Genomic DNA, 21,513 nt, shown 5'->3' with positions numbered 1-21,513 from the left:
TGATCAGCGTCTCTTTCAGCTACATCATGAACAGGTTCGCTAGGTACATCAGATACCCCTGGTCCTCTTACTTGTTGAGGCAATGAATTATCACATACCTCTTCAATAGTTGCACTTCTGTTTTCTTCGCCACTATTTATATTTTCCTCCCCCTCAATTTGATCACCTGGCTGAGCTGTATCGATCATAGGAATCATTACTGAACGACCAGACACATAATCATCATTAGAGATCTCCCCCTGGCTATGAATAGTATGAGTAGTGCCGATATTTGAAGGATAAAAAGGTTCATTCTCATGAAATGTTACGTCCATACTTACAAAGAACCTTTTCTCGGTTGGGCTCCAACACCGATATCCTTTCTGAGTTGGTGAGTATCCCACAAAGATGCACTTGACTGCTCGTGGATCAAGCTTTCCCACTGAATTCCTGTAATCATGAACAAAACAAGTGCATCCAAAAACTTTGGGAGGTACAATAAAGGAGTTAGTACCACTGAGGCATTCAATTGGAGTTTTATAGTTTAAAACCCTTGATGGCATACGATTTATTAAGTATGCTGCAGTCTTGACTGCTTCACCCCAAAGGAATTTCGGCACATTCATCATAAACATAAGGGATCGAGCAACTTCTAACAAATGCCTATTCTTCCGTTCCGCGACCCCATTTTGCTCAGCGGTATTTACGCAGGTGGTTTGATGTATAATGCCACGTGAAGACAAGAAGTTATTAAAATCACTGTTAACATACTCGGTTCCATTGTCTGAGCGGAATATTTTCACATTAGCATTGTACTGATTGCATACCAAACTATGGAAATTTTTAAATGCAGACAAGACATCTGATTTTTGCTTAAGCAAATATAGCCATGTACATCGACTAAAGCCATCAATAAACGTCACATACCACCTTTCACCTGATAGAGATGTTACAGATGAAGGACCCCAAACATCTGAATGAATTACTTCAAAAGGTATTTTGCTCCTCTCACTATTACTAGGATAATTAGCCCTCGTATGTTTAGCCAGTTCACAAATGTCACATACCAGTTTATCTTTGCAACAAGAGGCAAAGAGTGAGGGAAACATACGCCCTAGAGACTGAAAAGATAGATGTCCAAGTCTACAATGCAGTAATAATAACTCATTTGTAGATGAGCCACACCGAGTACTAAGGGCAAATGGAGTCGATGTCCTGTCAAGATAATAGAGACCATCTCGTTCAGTTCCGATCCCAAGTATGCTTCCCGACTTTAGATCTAGAAATACACAGAATGTTGGCTCAAACCAAGCTCCACAATTCAATGTCTTTGTTATAGAACTGACAGATAATAGATTTATTGGGAAATTAGGGACATGCAAGACAGGATTTAATGACATTGATGGGGTACAACTTATAGTCCCAGACCCCATTATGGGAGCTGAAGACCCATCAGCTATACGCACTCTGTCTTTCCCTGAACATGGCTTGTAAGATAAAAAGTGTTTTGGTGAGCCTGTCATGTGATTTGTTGCCCCTGAATCTATAATCCAGGGAAGAAATAAATGGTCCTCACCATGAGAATTAGATGCTTCATCTGATCCCGTATTAGAAGCAGCCATCAACTTCGCCTTGAACTCTTTCATCACTTCCATAGCTGCAGCAGATAATTCTCGTGAAGACGAACTGAACTGAGCATTTCCATGCCTCTTCTCGTGACTACCAACAACACTGGTTTTCACTTGCTTATGCTGCCAGTTTGGCGGATAACCCACTAGGTCAAAACAGTCTTTCTTCAGATGACCTGGCCTCTTACAATGATCACACACCACCCTTTTTCTCTGTCTATAATTAGACTTGATGCCATTAGCCTGGTAGCCTCTAGGAGAAGGAGCCTGAACATGAGTTAGTGCAGCTCCATTATCAGGATGCACCTGTGTGATTGTTCCTTGACTTGCCAAGCGAGTTTCTTCTTCTAAAATGCTAGTGATTGTCTCATCTAAGGTCGGCCATTCGGAAGTTGCAAGGATCAACTGAGAACGGAGATGGAACTCATAATTCAACCCCTCTAGAAATATTTGCACGAGTAATGGTTCAAACCACTCACGGAGGAGTGTGAGGTCTCTAGGATCATGAGGTTTAAATGGCCTGAAAAATTCCAGGTCTCTGTAGAGCCTTTTAAGATCACCGGCATATTCTGTAACCGTTTTTTGGCCTTGTCTAATATGCCGCATTTCATGAAAAGTTTTACTGACCCGCATCTTGTTGGATTTTCCAGAGAATTGTTTTTCAATGCAAGTCCATATCTCTGCTGCAGTTTGACAACCTTCAACCTGCTCCCGGACAGCCTTATCCATTGAACTCAAAAGCCAGACCATGACTTTTTTCTGATGTTGCTCCCATTGTTCCTGTGTCATCTCCCCTAGACGCTTCTCATCCTCCTTTAGAAATTTACTCATGCCATGTGATTCTAGAATTAAAGATGCATTACGTGACCAGCTAAAGTAGTCACAGGGGCTAGTCAACTTAACTGGATTAGATTCCAGGATAGTATTCTGAACATTAGGAGCACCGCTAGATTTCATCTGCAGCTGCTCCATTAACTGAGCAAGTATTTTCTGCATGCTGTCACAAAACTTCTCAACACTAGAGTCCACATTCTTATTTTTGTCTCCCATGGTTCGTTCACAAAGAGACCTCCAATTAGCAGTTCAAGCACAGCAGGTTCTAGTATAGACAAACAATCCAAAATCCTCTCCACTTACACAGATTGAGAAGATTTAATCCACCAAAAAAAACCTTGACTGAACAAACGTGTACCTGAGATGGTTACGGTCGGATTCAGAACAACTCCAATTTTTTCCTCTTTGCAGCACCAGGATGGATTTAGACCAGCACAGTTGGACGAGAGGAGGCAAGGAGCGACACGGCACAAAGGCGATGCGGCACAGCACGCGGGCGACAGCGACGCGGCGTAGCAAGAAGACTAAGAGGCCTTGTGGAGGACGGCTGCGGCGCACAAAGGCGGCCACGAACGCGGCGACGGCGACCACCGAATCCCGGAAACCGCCGAAGCTCGAATCAAACCAGATCAAGGTCAAGCACACTTTCCCAGACCGATTGCTCTGATACCATGTAGAAATCAAGCATCGGATATGAAGGAAGATGATCAAAATACTCTATATTTAATTTTGTATCTGAGAGCAGACATGATATGGCGGAGACGAACTGAAGCTTCTACAGCTCTCTAATTCACCCCCTTCAGATATACATCTTGTAGTTATACACTTTAGTCTCTTAACATGTTCCTATTTACAACTAGGTCCTACAACAACAACATATACAAGATAGTTTAGGATCTAATTGAGATGTAAATATTGCAGCAATGGATGTAGAAAAAAAGTAAAAATTACATCTTGATGCACGAAAAATTGGATCACAAAATAAGTGTTTTACACTTTGCCATTCATCATTTGGGATGTAGAAAAATGACAAAAAATACATCTAGATACATAAGTTTTATGTATAGTTGGAGAAAAAATACATATTAGAATTTATCATTTGTAGATGTAAAAAAAAGGTAGGAAAGTACATCCAATTGCTGGCATGTAAGAAAATGTTAAATTAACACAAAAGTTACATCCTAAGTATATATAAGATGAAAATGTAAATACAAACTACAGACTAACGTGCTGCAATGTAAAAAGTTGCAATTTTATTACAAAAGGTACATCCTATGTGTATTTGAGGTTGAATAAGTACAGATTTTGTCTTCGGACTAACATTCTTCCACGTAAGAAAAATGTAATATTAGTACAAAATATACATTCTCACAGTATTAAATTTTGAATTTTTACATCCTACTAATTTCTACATGTAAAACTAATTTATAGCCAAGAAAAAAATTACATCTAGCAAAGGGATACTGAAGACAAAAAAGAGGGTTGCGATGTACAATGAAAAAACGAGAGTTGTGACTGGCCGTACTAAATTTGTAGATGAGTAGGATGTACTTAACAGAAGTAGATTAAGCACAAATTACATCATTTTTGTGATGAAGCTACAGTTTTCAGTACATGGGTAGGAAGAATTGCTGGTTCAGGCTACCTGGAGATGTAAAAAAAAATGCAAGTACTCCGCTGGAGTAAAAAAAATTCCCCACCTTCAGATCAGATCTTCGTCCTCGTCTTTGCCACTGGACGAGAAGCCTTCCCAGCGCTAGCAGGACCAGCATCTTCCAGAAGTTCCCGTCGCCCTTCTTGTTGCCGGAGTTGGGCCAAAGGTCGTCCAGACGTCGAACGCTGCGTGGAGCGTGACGGGGATGCCGACGGCAAGCATGAATGGAGGTCGGCGACAGAAGATGCGGCGACGGAGAGGTCGACGAGGATGAAGCCGGGATCTGTGCCACCCTACGCCACCAGCGCAACCGCTACCCCACCGCCTCCATGGCCGCCGCCTATCGGCTTGTGAGCATGGGTTTGCACCACCGCCGCCATGGCCGCAGCCTCTCGCCTTGTGAGCACGGGCTCGGACCACCGCATCCTCCATTGCCGCCGCACTTTGCCTCCGCCCTGCTTGTTCCTCTTCCCCCACAACCGCACCAACGCCATGGGCGCCGACCTTCGCCTTGGAACATGGGCTTCGTGCGGTCCGCACCACGAACGCATCTCGCTCTCCCTCCGCCGACCTCAAGATCCACTCGATGGGGATCGAATCGATCTCCTTTCCGCCGCTCGGGTCTCAGTTCATGGGGGAGATGGTGCGGCTAGGGATTTTTTTTTCTATGTGCGGGAGAGGATGGGGACGGGTGGATGAGAGGAGCGCCTAGTCGGTCGGCACGTGCGCTGGTCCCCACTGGAAGCCCATCGCACCGCATGATCTAGATCTAACGCTCGGGACGAGGGAGCACCGCGTAAGACACTAGAGTGCCCAGGCAAGTATTAGATTACACACGATAAATAAACCGGATGACGACGAACTCGAGGGTTGCTGTTGCTGACCGCGGAGCAGTGGAGGGAGTGAGGCCGGAAAATTTACCTGGGGTTGCTCCGGTTGAACGGCAGTCCGGTTCTGATAGAAGCGCCTCGACGTCCACCGGGCAGCCCATCGTCCGGCACGCTGCTGATAAACGCATCAGCACTGCAGGCAGGCAGCGGAGGTCGAACCGGCGGTGGATGCCGGGAGGAGGGCGGAGGTTGCTGAGGATGGTGAGGACGCGGTCGCCAGTGGAAGTGGACGGACGGACCCCGCCGGATTAGGTCCGAATGCGGCGGCGCAGGTGTGAGTAATGGTGAAGTCCGGCAAAGGCGGCCGCCGCCACCGTAGAGTAGAGCCCGGAAGCTCGGTGCGGTTCAGTTCTGGAGCACGGGAATCTTAGAACTGAGGATTCCAGAGCCGTCGCACAGCTAGCAATAGAGCAAAAATGCGTGAGACGAATCTTGGACCTGCGGATTCTAGATATATAGACCTGCGAGATAAAATTTGCACTCGTGCTGACGCGTAGAAGTAGCGTCGTTTCTTCGACGGCATATCCATGTACTTGTAGCCGTTAAATCGATCGAGAAATTTCTTGAACTGATCGAAAGCGCAAAATTCTGAAATAAATCTTGCATTCTTAAACGAAGATTGAATCACACTTTGAACTCTAAATCCCTGATTTTTTTAATCTTAGAGCATCTCCACCATTTGGCTTACGCGCGACAACTTCCTCCTCTGGAAGACACAAGCCACGCCTGCTCTCCGTGCTGTACACCTGTACGGCTACGTCGATGGAACCCTGCCGGCGCCGCCGGCCACCATCACCGAAGGCACTGGCACCAGCGTGCCACCGAGCCACACACCCAATACCAAAACACGCATTACCGCGAGCAACTTGTGGGAATCGTCAGCCCGCTTCACGCGTCAACCGTCGAGAGGTCGCGTCGCCACTCTCCCAACTGCCATGGGAAGCGTGTGCCGGTTGCCAGCGAGGATGTCGTATGGGTCGCCCTCGCCTGGCCCCGTGACGGACTACATCCCGAGCTAAACCGGGGCAGGAGCAGCCCGTGGGCTCCACGAACAAGTTCGGCGTCTGACACTTTGGACTCTTGGAGTCTTGGTCGCAACGACTCCTACCCGAGGGGCGAGGCAGCAGCTGATGATGATCAGCCCGATTGGCCCTCTGCCCGTGGCTACAGTCAAGGCCTTCTGCCGGCGCCAGCGACCCTTCATCCAGCCATCGACAACTTGTATACAGTCTAAGCATTGTGCACTAGAGTTCTGTTAAGCTGCAGGAGCTGAACCGCAACATTGTTCAACATCAAGCATATGTTTTCCTCCTTAAGAAATTGATCACATCATTAGCTGAACAAACCATGCACGAAAGCAGGTGCAGAGATGCTTCCCTGGAGGTAATTCAGATAGCACAAGTTCAAGATGCAGCTGCATAGACAACACATAGCACACACACATGAATGTTTTGGCAGGTTCTCTACATGCTTACTCTGACTTAAACATGCTCAAGGAGATGCATATAAATATCACAATTACAGACATCTATCTGAGTTACATCATGTTCCAAATGACAGACCGAGATCGTAGCCATCGCGTAACTCTGCTGTTGATTAAAACAGTTCTTCGAAGGAGGAGCAGCGCACAACCGTTGTCAGAAGAAAGCTCAGAATATAGCGATGGCCAATCCATATAATCTGATCGAATCTGCTGCTGCTGCTTGGTCTTACAGATTGACACCTTGCTAATCTCTGCAGACTTCATTTCTCCATTCTTGGGCTTCAGTAGGCTAGGCTCTGTTCCCAAATGATGCCACAGAAAAATTTGTCAGTACTAATGTAGCACGAAAGGTTTACACTAGAAAAGCACCCAAGCACTCCACGATTGGTGTGTGCTATTTACAACTATTTAGTTACTTTATTAAATATACCCTCTAGTAGTGAAGCAGCCTATCCACGTGCCTATCTTTATTTCATCACGTATCTAGTTACCACTACTACAGCAATCGATCAAGCTAAGTACCAACATTTCAAAGGATGCCAGAATTTGTTGTTGAAATGTGACAAATTAGTAAAGAAGGAAACTAATGTGTGCATACCTTGGTAACGGGCATCTACATCTTTCTCCTCAATGCTACTTAGGGGGTGTTTGGTGTGGCTTTTTTTGGCTTTTGGCTTTGGCAAAAGCCACCAAAAGCACCTAAATAGGTGCTTTTTTTGGCTTTTGGATTTTGGAAGCCAAAAGAATAGGATCTTTGTTTTTGGCTTCCAAAATCCAAAAGCCAAAAAAAGCACCTATTTAGGTGCTTTTGGTGGCTTTTGCCAAAGCCAAAAGCCAAAAAAAGCCACACCAAACACCCCCTTAGGCGTTGCTGCAGGCATGTAGGGAGCCTCTGTATATCCGGGCAGTCTCTAATGATAAGTTTTCGGAGAGATGATTATGCTTGTGGCACATTTGGTAGGGATGACAGGGTTTTGCAATCTTCGATGTTGAGGTCCTCCAACAACGATGGGAACTCTCCTGAATGACATTCCACTGATCTCGACTCATCACACCCCATAATTGTTACTTCCATGAGGGATGGAGGAAGAACAAGGACCCCCGTTAAGCTATCACAACTTTGTATATTTATAGATTCTAAGCACGGAAAGAGCAAACCTTCTGCCCTGGCTATGTCTGATGATAATGACACCTCTGAGTATACAGACGACGGCCCTTGAAGATTCGATGATGCTGACTGTCCCTGCTGCAGCCTCCTGCTGAATATGGACTTGAGCTTAGTACAATCATGAATTGTTATTTCCCTCCGGGATGCAGGGAGTCTGAAGACCTCTACCATGCTTTCGCAGTCATATACCGTGGCAGGAGCTGACTTAAAATGGAGCACTCGATCCATTTGTTCTTTTTCTTCTGAGACTTGAGCAAAGCTCAGGCACTTCTGACCGCGGCTGGGTCGCTATCGTGGCCTTGGCTGCCTCAGTCCGGCATCTCCTTCATACTACGGCTGCTGCCACCATCCAGTCGCTGATGCGGCCGGCGAGACAGCACACGTTGATGAGCTGATTGGCCCTATGTTCCTTGCCATCGGCTGCGCCATGCGTCTTGCCCTCGCAGTCCGGGCCTTCCTCCTGCGCCGGTGAGGCGGTGACCTCTCCATGACTCATTTGCAGTCTCAGCATTGTGTGCTTCATTGCTGTAGCTGCAGGATCTGGAAGACAGCATATCGAGAGAATAGCGTCTCCATTGTCTATATTCTGACTTCTCAAAACATTGTTCAAGCATGTAGTAGGAGTATATTTTCCCTTTCAGACATTAATCGCAACATTAGCTGAACACACCGTGCATGAAAGCAGCTGCAAGGCTGCTAGCTGGAGGTAAATCCTGTAGCACAAAGTCAAAAGATGCAACTGCTCTGAGTGCTTGCTCTGACTGAAACATGCTGAAGGAAATAAATCAAGGTCACAATTACATCCGTCTATCAGAGTCACACAAAAGTCTTCCAAATCACAGGCAGAGATCAGACACAGCGTAACTTGCCACGGTACCGGCGGAACAACAAACAAAATGAGATACACCAAGTGTCGCATAACGAATGTAGGTAAATGAAAGCAGGACGATACACGGTACACGTACTTTATCCAAATATGATTTCTACCCTCGCTAGGATGTGTGCGCGGACTGCGGAAGCAATTCTGTGAAGGAGCACACACAATCGACGCCGGAAGAAAGCTCCGAATGTAGTGTATACTCAGATGTCGTGCTGCTCCAAGGTGTTACAATTAGATAGCTCACTAATCTCTGTGGATGACATTTCTCCATGTCTTGGGCTTCATAGACTAGGCTCTGTTCACAAATGATGCCACAGAAAATTTATAAGTGTGTATGCAGCGTCAGAGTTTACACTTGATGACTTGAAGGAATAAAAAAATCTATCTATCTGAAGTAGTAGTATATCTGGAAACTGAAAGAGATGGAAACTGAAACGTCCATACCTTGGAAACGGGCATCTAGATCTTTGTACAGGAGGCTACTTAGACGTTGCTGCAGGCATGCAGGGAGGCTCTTTATACTAGGACACTTCGCGATGATAAGTCTTTGGAGAGATGAGTATGCTTGTGTCCCATCCGGTAGGGATGACAGGGTTTTGCAATCATTGATGCAGAGGCCAACCAGCGATTGGGGAAGATAGAGGACACCTGTTAAGCTATCACACATGTGTATGTTTATTTCTTCTAAACAGGGAAACAGAAAGCGCTCTGCCCTGGCTTCGGCTGATGATGATGACACCTCTGAATATACAGGTGACGGCCCTTGAAGATTCGATGATATGGACTTGAGCTTAGTGCAACCGTTAATTGTCATTTCCCTCAGGGATACAGGGAGCTTGAAGACCTCTACCATGCTTGGACAAACATAAATGCTAAGAGATTCGAGACGTGGCAGTAGTTCAGTCGAGGGTTCTGATGTTGTTGATGGCTCCGCTGCGGGAGCTTGTGGTGCGTATCCAATCAGTTTTTCGCAGCAATAAATTAATAGGCTCCTCAAGGATACCAAGCTTTGAAACTCTTTCTCTGGCCAATAAGCAAGCGCATCACAACGAGTAAAATTCAAGTGGTGAAGCTGTACAAAATGTGCACATAGTTCAGTCACACCCGACTTGAGGCCATTTAACCGCATATCTTTTAGAGGGAAATCATTGTGATTCCCTTTTTCCATGACATCCACTGCAAGTTTCAAACTATGATCAGCCGCCGCCAAGGTTGTTTCTGTTTCTCCACGGCTGCACAGTGTCAAGTTAGTCAATGAAGTCATATGTCTAGCTACCAAAAGGAACATCTCTTCCTTACTTCCCTTAGTGTGTAATACGGCCAGCTTTGGAGAAACCATTTGCTGTCCTAATGATCCTTTCCCGCAGCATACAACATGCAACTCCTGAAGCGAAGGAAACATCACGTCTTCTCTTTGAGATCCATCAACTGCGTCCAACCTATCAAAGTTACGCAAATTTTTTAATCTGAGAACCTTCAATGCAGGAAATGCTGAGTGTTCCATACCATAATCTCCACCAGACTGTGCTTCCGGGAATGCTGTCAACACACGGCAACTGCAAATTTCAAGTTTCTCAAGCCTAGGAAATATGATGTATCCACTTTGATTTCCTTCAATTGCCTCCCATCTCGCAAAGCTGTCCAAGTCTTTCAAGCACAGTTCTTTCAACTCTGGAAATGCTGACCGTGCCATTGTACCATAAGATTCTCCGAGCAGTGTTGCTTCAGGTAACGCTGTCAACTTTCCACAGCCAAGAATAAAAAACTTTTCAAGCCGAGGAAATATTATCTCTTTTCCTTGTTGCTCGTAACTTAATTGCCACCATCTCTCCAAAGAATCCATACCCCGTAGTGTAAACTCCTTCAAATTTGGAAAAGTGAAGAATGTACCACAGCTGAATAACCATTGCACTTTGCTACAACCAGAAAGATGGATCTCAACCACCTTTCGCAACATAGACATCCATGTAGGAAAGGTGGTTCCTCCGTATGACTCTATCCGAACAGCCTGTAGCCCATCATGAGGTTTGAGACCCTCAAGCACTCTCTCATCATCCTCACAACCAACACTCCATTTTAATTTCAATTCTCGGAGTTCCTCATTTCCAATGTTTGCCGCTTTCGCAGCTTCTCCTGTCACATTCTCTAGCTGAAGTAGCTCAAGCTGTCCACCAAGTTTTAACTGCTGCAACTCTCCAACATCACTGCACCTAGAGCCAGAAGGGCCTGCTACAAAACACGTAAGTGTCTGCAAGTACAAGAGTTTTCCGAGGCCAACCGGCATGCTCCTCATCTGTGGACAACCATGAGTGTAGAGGTGACGGAGGGCAGTCATATACTTCATTTGCCTTGGAAGCTGAACAAGTTCTACACATCCAGAGACGTTCAATGTTTGCAGGTTGTATAGAATGCTTATATCCTCAGGAAGTGCTTTGATACGACTTCTTGAGAGATCAAGGTACCTTAGGTGATGCAGGTGCTTGGATTTTAGGGGGAATGAACTTCTCTTTGTACAGAGCTGTAATGCCATCAAAGAGCTGTATTTTGATAATTGCTGCAATGGTTCTTGCATATCATTATCACACAGAAGTGTCTGAAAAGCTGGAGATCTTGTCAAGAGAGAATCATTCAAAATAGTTTCTGGTTTTTCACAAGACAAAAATAAGTGGCGAGCTGTCTCTGGAAGCCACTCAATCTGACATGGTTGCTCAGGCATGAGAGCACATTCTTTTTCCATTGTAGACAGTGCAACATCATGCATCAGATCATGGATTTTACATGTATGTTTGGAATAACTACCCATCTCGAGGTGATATTGGTTTATTGGAACTTTGACTTGCTTCACATCCACAAAGAATGACCTTGAGGCTAGCTCAATGAAAATTTGTTTGCCAATGGTTTCACGACTAACTTCCTTTTGATCCTCAATAAAGCCATGTGCCATCCATAGTTGGATCAGCTTGTCCACATCAATCTCGTAATCCTTCGGAAACACGGCACAAAAAGCAAAGCACCGCTTCATCTGGGATGACAAGCCATTGTAGCTGAGCTTGAGTATTGGTAAAATTTCAGATTCCTCAGTGCAAATGCTGCTTCTGCTTAACACAGCCTTCCATTCTTCTTTTCTGGTCTTCGTCCGCAACACCGAACCTAGTGCTGCTGCGGCCAGAGGAGAACCACGGCATCTCTTCACAACCTGACCAACCATATTAACTAGCGCGGAAGGTCTTTCTTCCTCCTTCTGCATACTGAATGCTTTTGTCTCGATAATTTCCTTTATAAAATTATCCCCCAAAGCTGCGAGATTATAGGCCTTAACTGTACCCATTATTTTCGCAACTCCTTTATCACGAGTAGTTGTCAAAACCACACTACCCTTAGCACCATGTGTAAGGTAAGACTTGAGCTTTTCCCACTTATCGGGCTTTGTGATGTCATCCAACACAAGGAGGTACCTATGCCCTCTTAGTGCATCTTGAAGTATATCGAGTGGACTCTTCGTGTAAGCCGATTCAGCTATACTCTCTTCCGGAAGAACTTCAGCTATACTTTTAACCACGGAATCCACATCAAAGCTGTCTGAGACACAAACCCAGAGGAGCAACTCAAAATGCTTCTGAATTTCTGGTTTATTGAAAATGAGTTGCGCTAAGGTGGTCTTGCCTAGTCCCCCTACTCCAACAATAGGAACAACCATCAGATTTGCATTGCTAGCTTGACCAAGTAGAGTATCAACAATATTCCTAGCATCTTGGTCTCTCGATCTTCTGATAATTTTCTTTAGGTCAAAGATAACATTATCCGTCTGTCTCCACTGCTTGGATACTGGCAATTGCTGCTGATATTTAAACCCAAATGCATTCATCTCAGCCACAAGGACCTCAATGGACTGCACAACCCTACATAGCTTCTTTCCCATTTTGTCTCGGAACGCAAAGCGGTTGTGAGTGGGAAAGAGTTTTATTACATCGAAGCCGAGCTTGTTGTAGTGCCCGTTCTTCTTGGCTTCACGACGCAGCGCCTCGTATTTGAACTCGTCGAAGATCTCATTTGCCTCGTAAGCCACCCTCTTGACCTCCAGGAGCCAGGCCTTGACCCCTTCTCTGTGGGACTCTGCCTCCTCAGCATCAGTGGTGGCATCCAGGATGGCCGGCAGCTTGCGCGTGAGGATCCTGTGCTGCTCCTCCATGCCCTCCATCACCTTGTACTTGTCCAGCAGGTAGCTGGACGCCTTGGCCTTCACGATGGACAGTAGTGGCCCGACCGCCATGGTGGCCACCAGCTCCGCCATCGGATTGCTCCGAACTAGCAACACACGCAGAGCACAGGGAAACACAATTTGAGCGCAGGGTGGAGAAGAGAATGATGGTGTGAGCAGGCTAAACGCGCAGTGATTACTTCTGGGGAAAATGGAAGCCAATGCGAGTATTGACTTTCGAGGGGGGCAAGTAGATGTGTTTGGCTGCTTCCATTGATTACCACAATATAAATTTGTAGTTGCACTTATTAATAAAATACAAGTTTGATATGTATGTCTTCAACCAATCAAGTCCAATCTTGCATTGTTTTGTTTCTTGCTTGACGTATAGCAATAGGGACAGCTAACTAAACATCTGACATAGCTAGTAAATATACGGGGCACCTTTATTTCTTAACTAAGATGATACCCCACAAACTTAGTACAAAATCATTGGCATGCATCGACAAACAGTTCAAGACGTATATATGTGCAGCCAATGGAGCAGGTTCCGAATGCAGCCAAAGTTGCTACTCTTAAAAGCATGAAGCATCAACCACTAAAAGATTCTAAAGAAAATCGTATTTAATAGATACCGGAGACTTCGTGATAGTAACATATTCTCTTTGTAAGAAAAAACAGATACCAGGAAAGTAGCACGTAAGAGTTTCTCCAAATGAATTTTGCAGAGAAGAAACTTTTGTCCTGCTCAGAGTCAAAAAAAGAAACGAACTGTTAATTCACAAGAGATATATACAACAAATACCATTTTGTAGAACATAAAGAATAACAAGTTGCGACGGAAAAAACTCCCTCGGGTCGCTCCTCGATTAACTGTTAATTCATGAACTGGAGAACCATTGCATTATCTACTTGACAGTTAGTAGTACAGTGCTGTCAGGCAGAAATAATCGGGTAGTAGAATCAAATTTACCTTGGGTTATAAGCCTGTACACGAATGCAGAGAACAAATTGGACGGAATTAGAGAGAGTGACCCCCAACCAATCTGCAGAAAGAAGAAGGGAAAGGAAACTGCTGAATAAATAAATAAACAGGATGACGACGAACTCGGGGGTTGTTGTTGCTGACCGCAGAGCAGGGAGGGGGTGAGGCCGGAAAATTTACCTGGGGTTGTTCCGGCTGAACGGCAGTCCGGTACTGATAGAAGCGCCTCGACGTCCACCGGGCCACCCATCGTCCGGCACGCTGCTGATAAACGCATCAGCACTGCAGGCAGGCAGCGGAGGGGGAGGTCGAACCGGCGGTGGATGCCGGGAGGAGGGCGGAGGATGGTAAGGAGGCGGTGGCGGGTGGACGGGCCCAGCCGGATTAGGTCCGAATGCGGCGGCGCAGGTGTGGTAATGGTGAAATCCGGCAAAGGCGGCGGCCGCCGCCGTAGAGGCCGGAAGCTCGGTGTGTCAGTTCTGGAGCACGGGAATCTTAGAGCTGATGAGGATTCCAGAGCCGTTGGATCTCTATCGCACGGCTAGCATCAGAACAAAAATGTGTAAGACGAATTTAAAATTTTAGACCAGGGAGATAAAATGTACTCCCTTCGCTTGGAAATATAAGATATTTTAGATGCTTATAAAATATACTGGATACAAACTAAAGTGGGTGAATCTACGTGCTAAAAATAGACTAGATACAAACTAAAACTAAAGTGGGTGAATAGAAGAAAGTGGTCCAGCATCTTACATTTCCAAATGGAGAGAGTACACTCGTGCGGACGTGTAGAAGTACCAACCTTTCTTCAAGGGCACATCCTTGTAGTTGAGCGGTTAACTCGAGAAATTTCTTAAACCGGTTAAAAGCGCAAAATTGTGAAACAAACCTTGTATTCGTAAATGAAGATGGAATCACACTTTGACCTCTAAATTCCTACTTTTTTAACCTTAGAGTATCTCCAGCCGCCCGTCCTCTGAGAAGGGGCGGCTGCAGTTGTTATGGCTATGGGGGGCTATGCCACCCAGCCACACACCCAATACCAAAACAAGCATTATTGCAAGATACTTGTGGACATCGTCAGCCCGCTTCGCGCGTCGCCGCCCAACCGTCGAGAGGTCGCGTCACCACTCTCCCAACCGCCATGGGAGGCGTGTGTTGCTTGCCAGCGAGGATGATGTATGCGTCTTCCTCACCCTTTCCGCGTGATGGACTACATCCCCGGCTGAACCGGGGGAGGAGCAACCCGTGGCCCCCACGAACGGTCGAGCTCGGCGCCGACACCTTGGAATCTTGGTCGCGACCTCCCCGGTTGTTGAATATGATCCCGGTTTAGAAGATTTTTCTTATGATGAAGCAACTGATGCAGAAGGGAGATTTGTTAGGAGGAGGACCAAATATGTGGAGGATATGATTCAAATACTGGAATTTCACACTTTAGTCTCGGAATGGTGTTCAAAATCATGATTGAATTTAGAAAAGCAGTGAATAAATATTGACTAAATAATTATAGAAACATTAAGTTCACAAAGCCAGAAGATGATAGAAGATGATAGGGTGAGGATAAAGTGTGCATGGATATGATGTCCTTTGCTCATATATGGTGCTATTTCCAACGAATGCTCAAGGTTTCAAATAACAATTTACGAGGATTAGGACGGTTGTGCTCCAAATAGAGTCAACAATCTTGTGTCTGCTCAAGGTTTCAAATAACAATTTACGAGGATTATGACCGTTATGCTCCAAATAGAGTCACAAGTCTTGTATCTGCTGAAGTAGTTGCAAATGGCTATTGCAAAATCTGCAAACAAAGAGGATTTCACCTACCATAAGGCTAGCCTTGCGCAAGTAACTCCTAATGAGTCAGTTGACAATAACTTCTGTGAAGTCTTCGATCATGCTATCATCGAATCTGGATTCTATCCAATTATATCTATGCTGGAGAAGATAAGATGTAAAGTAACTTTGAGAATTCAAGAAAACAAAAATTAAAGTGATAAATGGCCTAGGACAAATTTCCCCAGTATATTCAAAAATCTGAAAGCAAAAATCTGAAAGTGAGTACCCAGATTACACAATTCTTGGATGTGCTTTGAAATGGGAAAGAAGGCTTTGAGGTAAGGCATATGTATTGAAGAAAAATACATGTTGGAGATATGCCCAAGAGGCAATAATAAAATGGTTATTATAATATATCTTTGTGTTTATGATAATGTTTGCATACCATGCTATAATTGTATTAACCGAAACATTGATACATGTGTGTTATGTAAACAACAAGGAGTCCCTAGTAAGCCTCTTGTATAACTAGCTTGTTGATTAATAGATGATCATAGTTTCATGATCATGAACATTGGATGTTATTAATAACAAGGTTATGTCATTATGTGAATGATGTAATGGACACACCCAATTAAGCGTAGCATAAGATCACGTCATTAAGTTCATTTGCTATAAGCTTTTGATACATAGTTACCTAGTCCTTCGACCATGAGATCATATAAATCACTTATGCCGGAAGGGTACTTTGATTACATCAAACGCCACTGCGTAAATGGGTGGTTATAAAGGTGGGATTAGGTATTCGGAAAGTATGAGTTGGGGCATATGGATCAACAGTGGGATTTGTCCATCCCGATGACGGATAGATATACTCTGGGCCCTCTCGGTGGAATGTCGTCTAATTAGCTTGCAAGCATATGAATGGTTCATAAGAGATGACATATCACGGTACGAGTAAAGAGTGTAGGATAACGTTGCATAGAAAACAAAAATTTTCCTACCGCGAACACGCAATCCAAGCCAAGATGCAATCTAGAAGACGGTAGCAACGAGGGGGTATCGAGTCTCACCCTTGAAGAGATTCCAAAGCCTACAAGATGAGGCTCTTGTTGCTGCGGTAGACGTTCACTTGCCGCTTGCAAAAGCGCGTAGAAGATCTTGATCACGATCGGTTCCGGCGCCACGAACGGGCAGCACCTCCGTACTCGGTCACACGTCCGGTTGTTGATGAAGACGACGTCCACCTCCCCGCTCCAGGCGGGCAGCGGAAGTAGTAGCTCCTTCTTGAATCCGACAGCACGACGGCGTGGTGTCGGTGGTGGTGGAGAAGTCCGGCGGAGCTTCGCTAAGCGTGCGGGAAGTGGAGGAGCGGGCGGCTAGGGTTTGGGGAGAGGGGGGCGCCGGCCACTATAGGGGTGCGGCCACCTTGGTGGTGTTTGAGGTGGCCGGCCCCCTCCCCTTGTCCCTCATTATATAGGTGGAACCCCAAGAGGTGGTGTCCAAGTCTTCGAATAAGACCCGAACCAAATCCTTCCATAGGAGGGGGCAATCCTAGCCCAACTAGGACTCCCACCCAAAGGTGGGATTCCCACCTCCCATGTGGGGGTGGCCGGCCCCTAAGGGGAGTCCACTTGGGACTCCTCCCCACTAGGGTTGGCCGGCCATGGGGGTGGAGTCCCTTGTGGACTCCACCTTCCTTGGTGGTTTCTTCCGGACTTTTCTAGAACCTTCTAGAACCTTCCATAGAACCTTCCGCGACATTTTATTCACATAAAATGACATCCTATATATGAATCTTATTCTCCTGACCATTCCGTGACTCCTCGTGATGTCCGGGATCACATCCGGGACTCCGAACAAATATTCCAACTTCATTCCATATTCAAGAACTACCATTTCAACATCCAACTTTAAGTGTGTCACCCTACGGTTCGAGAACTATGCGGACATGGTTGAGTACTCACTCCGACCAATAACCAATAGCGGGATCCGGAGATCCATAATGGCTCCCACATATTCAACGATGACTTTAGTGATCGAATGAACCATTCACATACATTACCAATTCCCTTTGTCTCGCGATATTTTACTTGTCCGAGGTTTGATCTTCGGTATCACTCTATACCTTGTTCAACCTCGTCTCCCGACAAGTACTCTTTACTCGTACCGTGGTATGTGGTCTCTTATGAACTCATTCATATGCTTGCAAGACATTAGACGACATTCCACCGAGAGGGCCCAGAGTATATCTATCCGTCATCGGGATGGACAAATCCCACTATTGATCCATATGCCTCAACTCATACTTTCCGGATACTTAATCCCACCTTTATAGCCACCCATTTACGCAAGTGGTGTTTGGTGTAATCAAAGTACCTTTCCGGTATAAGTGATTTACATGATCTCATGGTCATAAGGACTAGGTAACTATGTATCGAAAGCTTATAGCAAACAACTTAATGACGAGATCTTATGCTACGCTTAATTGGGTGTGTCCATTACATCATTCATATAATGATATAACCTTGTTATTAATAACATCCAATGTTCATGATTATGAAACTAATCATCCATTAATCAACAAGCTAGTTTAAGAGGCATACTAGGGACTTCTTGTTTGTCTACATATCACACATGTACTAATGTTTCTGTTAATACAATTCTAGCATGATATATAAACATTTATCATAAACATAGAGATATAAATAATAACTACTTTTATTATTGCCTCTAGGGCATATCTCCTTCGACCTCCCACTTGCACTAGAGTCAATAATCTAGATTACATTGTAATATACCTAACACCCATGGCATTCTGGTGTTGGTCATGCTTTGCCCTAGGGAGAGCTTTAGTCAACGGATCCGCTACATTCGGATCAGTGTGTACTTTGCAAATCTTTACTTCTCCATCTTCGATGTACTCGCGAATCGAGTGGTAACGCAGCTTGATATGCTTCAGCCTCTTGTGTGACCTTGGCTCTTGTCCATTGGCGATGGCACCCATGTTTAATGGGTCCAATGCACTAGGAACCACACCGAGCTCTACAATGAACCTCTTCATCCATACCGCTTCTGATGAAGCCTCTGAAGCCGCTATGTACTCCGATTCTGTTGAAGACTTCGCCACCGTGCACTGCTTCGAGCTTGCCCAGCCTATCGCAAAGCACCATTCAATATAAACACGTACCCGCATTGTGACTTAGAGTCATCAGGATCGTTGTTCCAACTTGCATCGGTGTAACCATTTACAACGAGCTCTTGGTCACCTCCATAACAAAGAAACATATCCTTAGTTCTTTTCAAGTACTTTAGGATATTCTTGATCGCTGTCCAAGTGTTCCATTCCCGGATCACTTTGATATCTCGCTAGTCAAACTAACAAAGATGTGCTATATCCGGTCTAGTACATAGCATGGCATACATGATAGATCCCATCGCCGAGGCATAGGGGATAATACTCATCCTTTCTCTTTCATCTCGCCGTAGCCGGTCCTTGAGTCTTACTCAAGACCTTGCCTCGGTAACATAGGTAAGAATCCTTTCTTACTTTCGTCCATTCTAAATTTCTTTAGAATCTTGTCCAGATATGTACTCGCGATAGCCCTATTAAGCGTCTTGATCTATCTCTATAAATCTTGATGCCTAATATATACGATGCTTCACCAAGGTCTTTCATTGAAAAACTATTATTCAAATAACCTTTTACACTCGCTTAATAGTTCTATATCATTCCCAATTAATAATATGTCATCTACATATAATATCGTGAATGCTACGTAGCTCCCACTCACTTTCTTGTAAATACAGGCCTCTCCATGACACCGTATAAACCCAAAGTCTTTGATCACCTTATCAAAGCGTCTGCTCCAACTTCTTGATGCTTGCTTCAACCCATAGATTGAACGCTGAAGTTTGCATACTTTGTCAGCATTTTTAGGATCGACAAAACCTTTGGGTTGTACCATATACAACTCTTCCTCAATGTCTCCATTAAGGAACGCCGTTTTGACATCCATCCGCCAAATCTCATAATCGAAAAATGCAGCTATTGCTAACAAAATCCTCACAGATTTTAGCTTCGCTACAGTGAGAAAGTCTCATCGTAGTCAACTCCTTGAATTTGTCTGAAACCCTTTGCGACAAGTCGAGCTTTATAGACAAGTAATATTACCATCGACATCTCGTTTTTCTCTTGAAGATCCATTTATTCTCGATGACCTTTCGCTATCGTGTAAGTCTACCAAAGTCCATACTTTGTTATCATACATGGATCCCATTTCGGATTTCATGGCTTCTTGCCATTTGTTGGAATCTGGGCTCATCATCGCTTCTTCATACGTCGCAGGGTCCTCATCATTGTTATCCACAATCATGACATTTAGACAAGGATCATACCAATCAGAGTGGCACGTTCCCTTGTCGATCCGCGAGGTTCAGTAGTTTCCTCGTTCGAAGTTTCATGATCATTATCATTAGCTTCCTCTCGTTGCCGGTGTAGGCGGTACAGTACAACTTCCGCATCGCGCTACTCCGATCAACGAGTATAGATTCATCAATCTCATCGAGTTCTACTTTTCTTCCAAATCACTTCTTTAGTGAGAAATTCTTTCTCAAGAAAGGTTCCGTTCTTTGCAACAAATATTTTGCCTTCGGATTTGTGATAGAAAGTATACCCTATAGTTTCCTTAGGGTATCCTATGAAGATGCATTTCTCCGCTTTGGGTTCTAGCTTGTCCGGTTGTAACTTCTTTACATAGGCTTCGCAACCCCAAACTTTCAGGAACGACAGCCTTAGGTTTCTTATTAAACCATAATTCATACGGTGTCGTTTCTACGGATTTTGATGGTGCTCTATTTAAAGTGAATGCGGCTGTCTCTAATGCATAACTCCAAATTGATAATGGCAAATCAGTAAGAGACATCATAGAACGAACCATATCTAAGAGAGTTCGATTACGACGTTCGGAAACACCGTTTCGTTGTGGTGTTCCCGGCGGTGTCAATTGTGAAAGTATTCCGCATTTCTTTAAATGCATGCCAAACTCATAACTCAGATATTCACCTCCACGATCAGATCGTAGAAATTTTATCTTCTTGTTACGTTGATTTTCTACTTCACTTTGAAATTCCTTAAACTTTTCGAAAGTTTCGGATTTATGTTTCATGAAATAGATATACCCATATCTACTCGCATCATCCGTGAAGGTTAGAACATAACGATAACCACCGCGCGATGCTACACTCATTGGTCCGCACACATCGGTATGTATGATTTCCAATAAGTCAGTAGCTCGCTCCATCATACCGTAAAATGGAGTCTTAGTCATTTTTCCCATTAGACATGCTTCGCATCTATCAAGTGACTCAAAGTCAAGTGATTCAAGTAATCCATCAAGTATGGAGTTTCTTCATGCGCTTCACTCCAATATGACCAAGACGACAAGTGCCACATATAAGTAGAATTATCATTCAATTTAATTCGCTTAGCATCAATGTTATGTATATGCGTATCACTACTATCGAGATCTAACGGAAATAAGCCATTCTTTTGTGGTGCTCGACCATAAAAGATATTATTCATAAAAATAGAACAACCATTATTCTCAGACTTGAATGAATAACCGTCTTGCATTAAACAAGATCCAGATATAATGTTCATGCTCAACGCGGGTACAAAATAACAATTATTTAGGCTTAAAACTAATCCCGAAGGTAGATGTAGAGGAAGTGTGCCGACAGCGATCACATCGACTTTGGATCCATTTCCAACGCGCATTGTCACTTCATCTTTCAAGTAGTCTTCGTTTATTCTTTAGTTCCCGTTTCGAGTTACGAATATGAGCAACCGAACCAAGTATCAAATACCCAGTGTACTAGAACGAGAACCAGTGGAGATAAACATCTATAACATGTATATCGTATATACCTTCTTTCTTCTTCTTGACAAGGCCGCTCTTCGGATCAGCCGGATACTTGGAGCAATTACGCTTCCAGATGTCCCTTCTCCTTGCAGTAATAACACTCAAGCATCA

General features: G+C 44.5%; 1 pseudogene; it reads right to left on the bottom strand.

Moving 5' to 3' along the window:
• Nucleotides 1-6,317: 6,317 nt before the first annotated feature.
• LOC124662209 lies at nt 6,318-12,807 on the bottom strand (annotated as a pseudogene).
• Between the last annotated feature and the right edge of the window lie 8,706 nt (nt 12,808-21,513).

Source organism: Lolium rigidum, chromosome 6 (genome assembly GCF_022539505.1).
Source record: "Lolium rigidum isolate FL_2022 chromosome 6, APGP_CSIRO_Lrig_0.1, whole genome shotgun sequence".
In the NCBI taxonomy this organism is placed as follows: domain Eukaryota; kingdom Viridiplantae; phylum Streptophyta; class Magnoliopsida; order Poales; family Poaceae; genus Lolium; species Lolium rigidum.
This window is presented reverse-complemented; position numbering and strand designations above follow the sequence as displayed.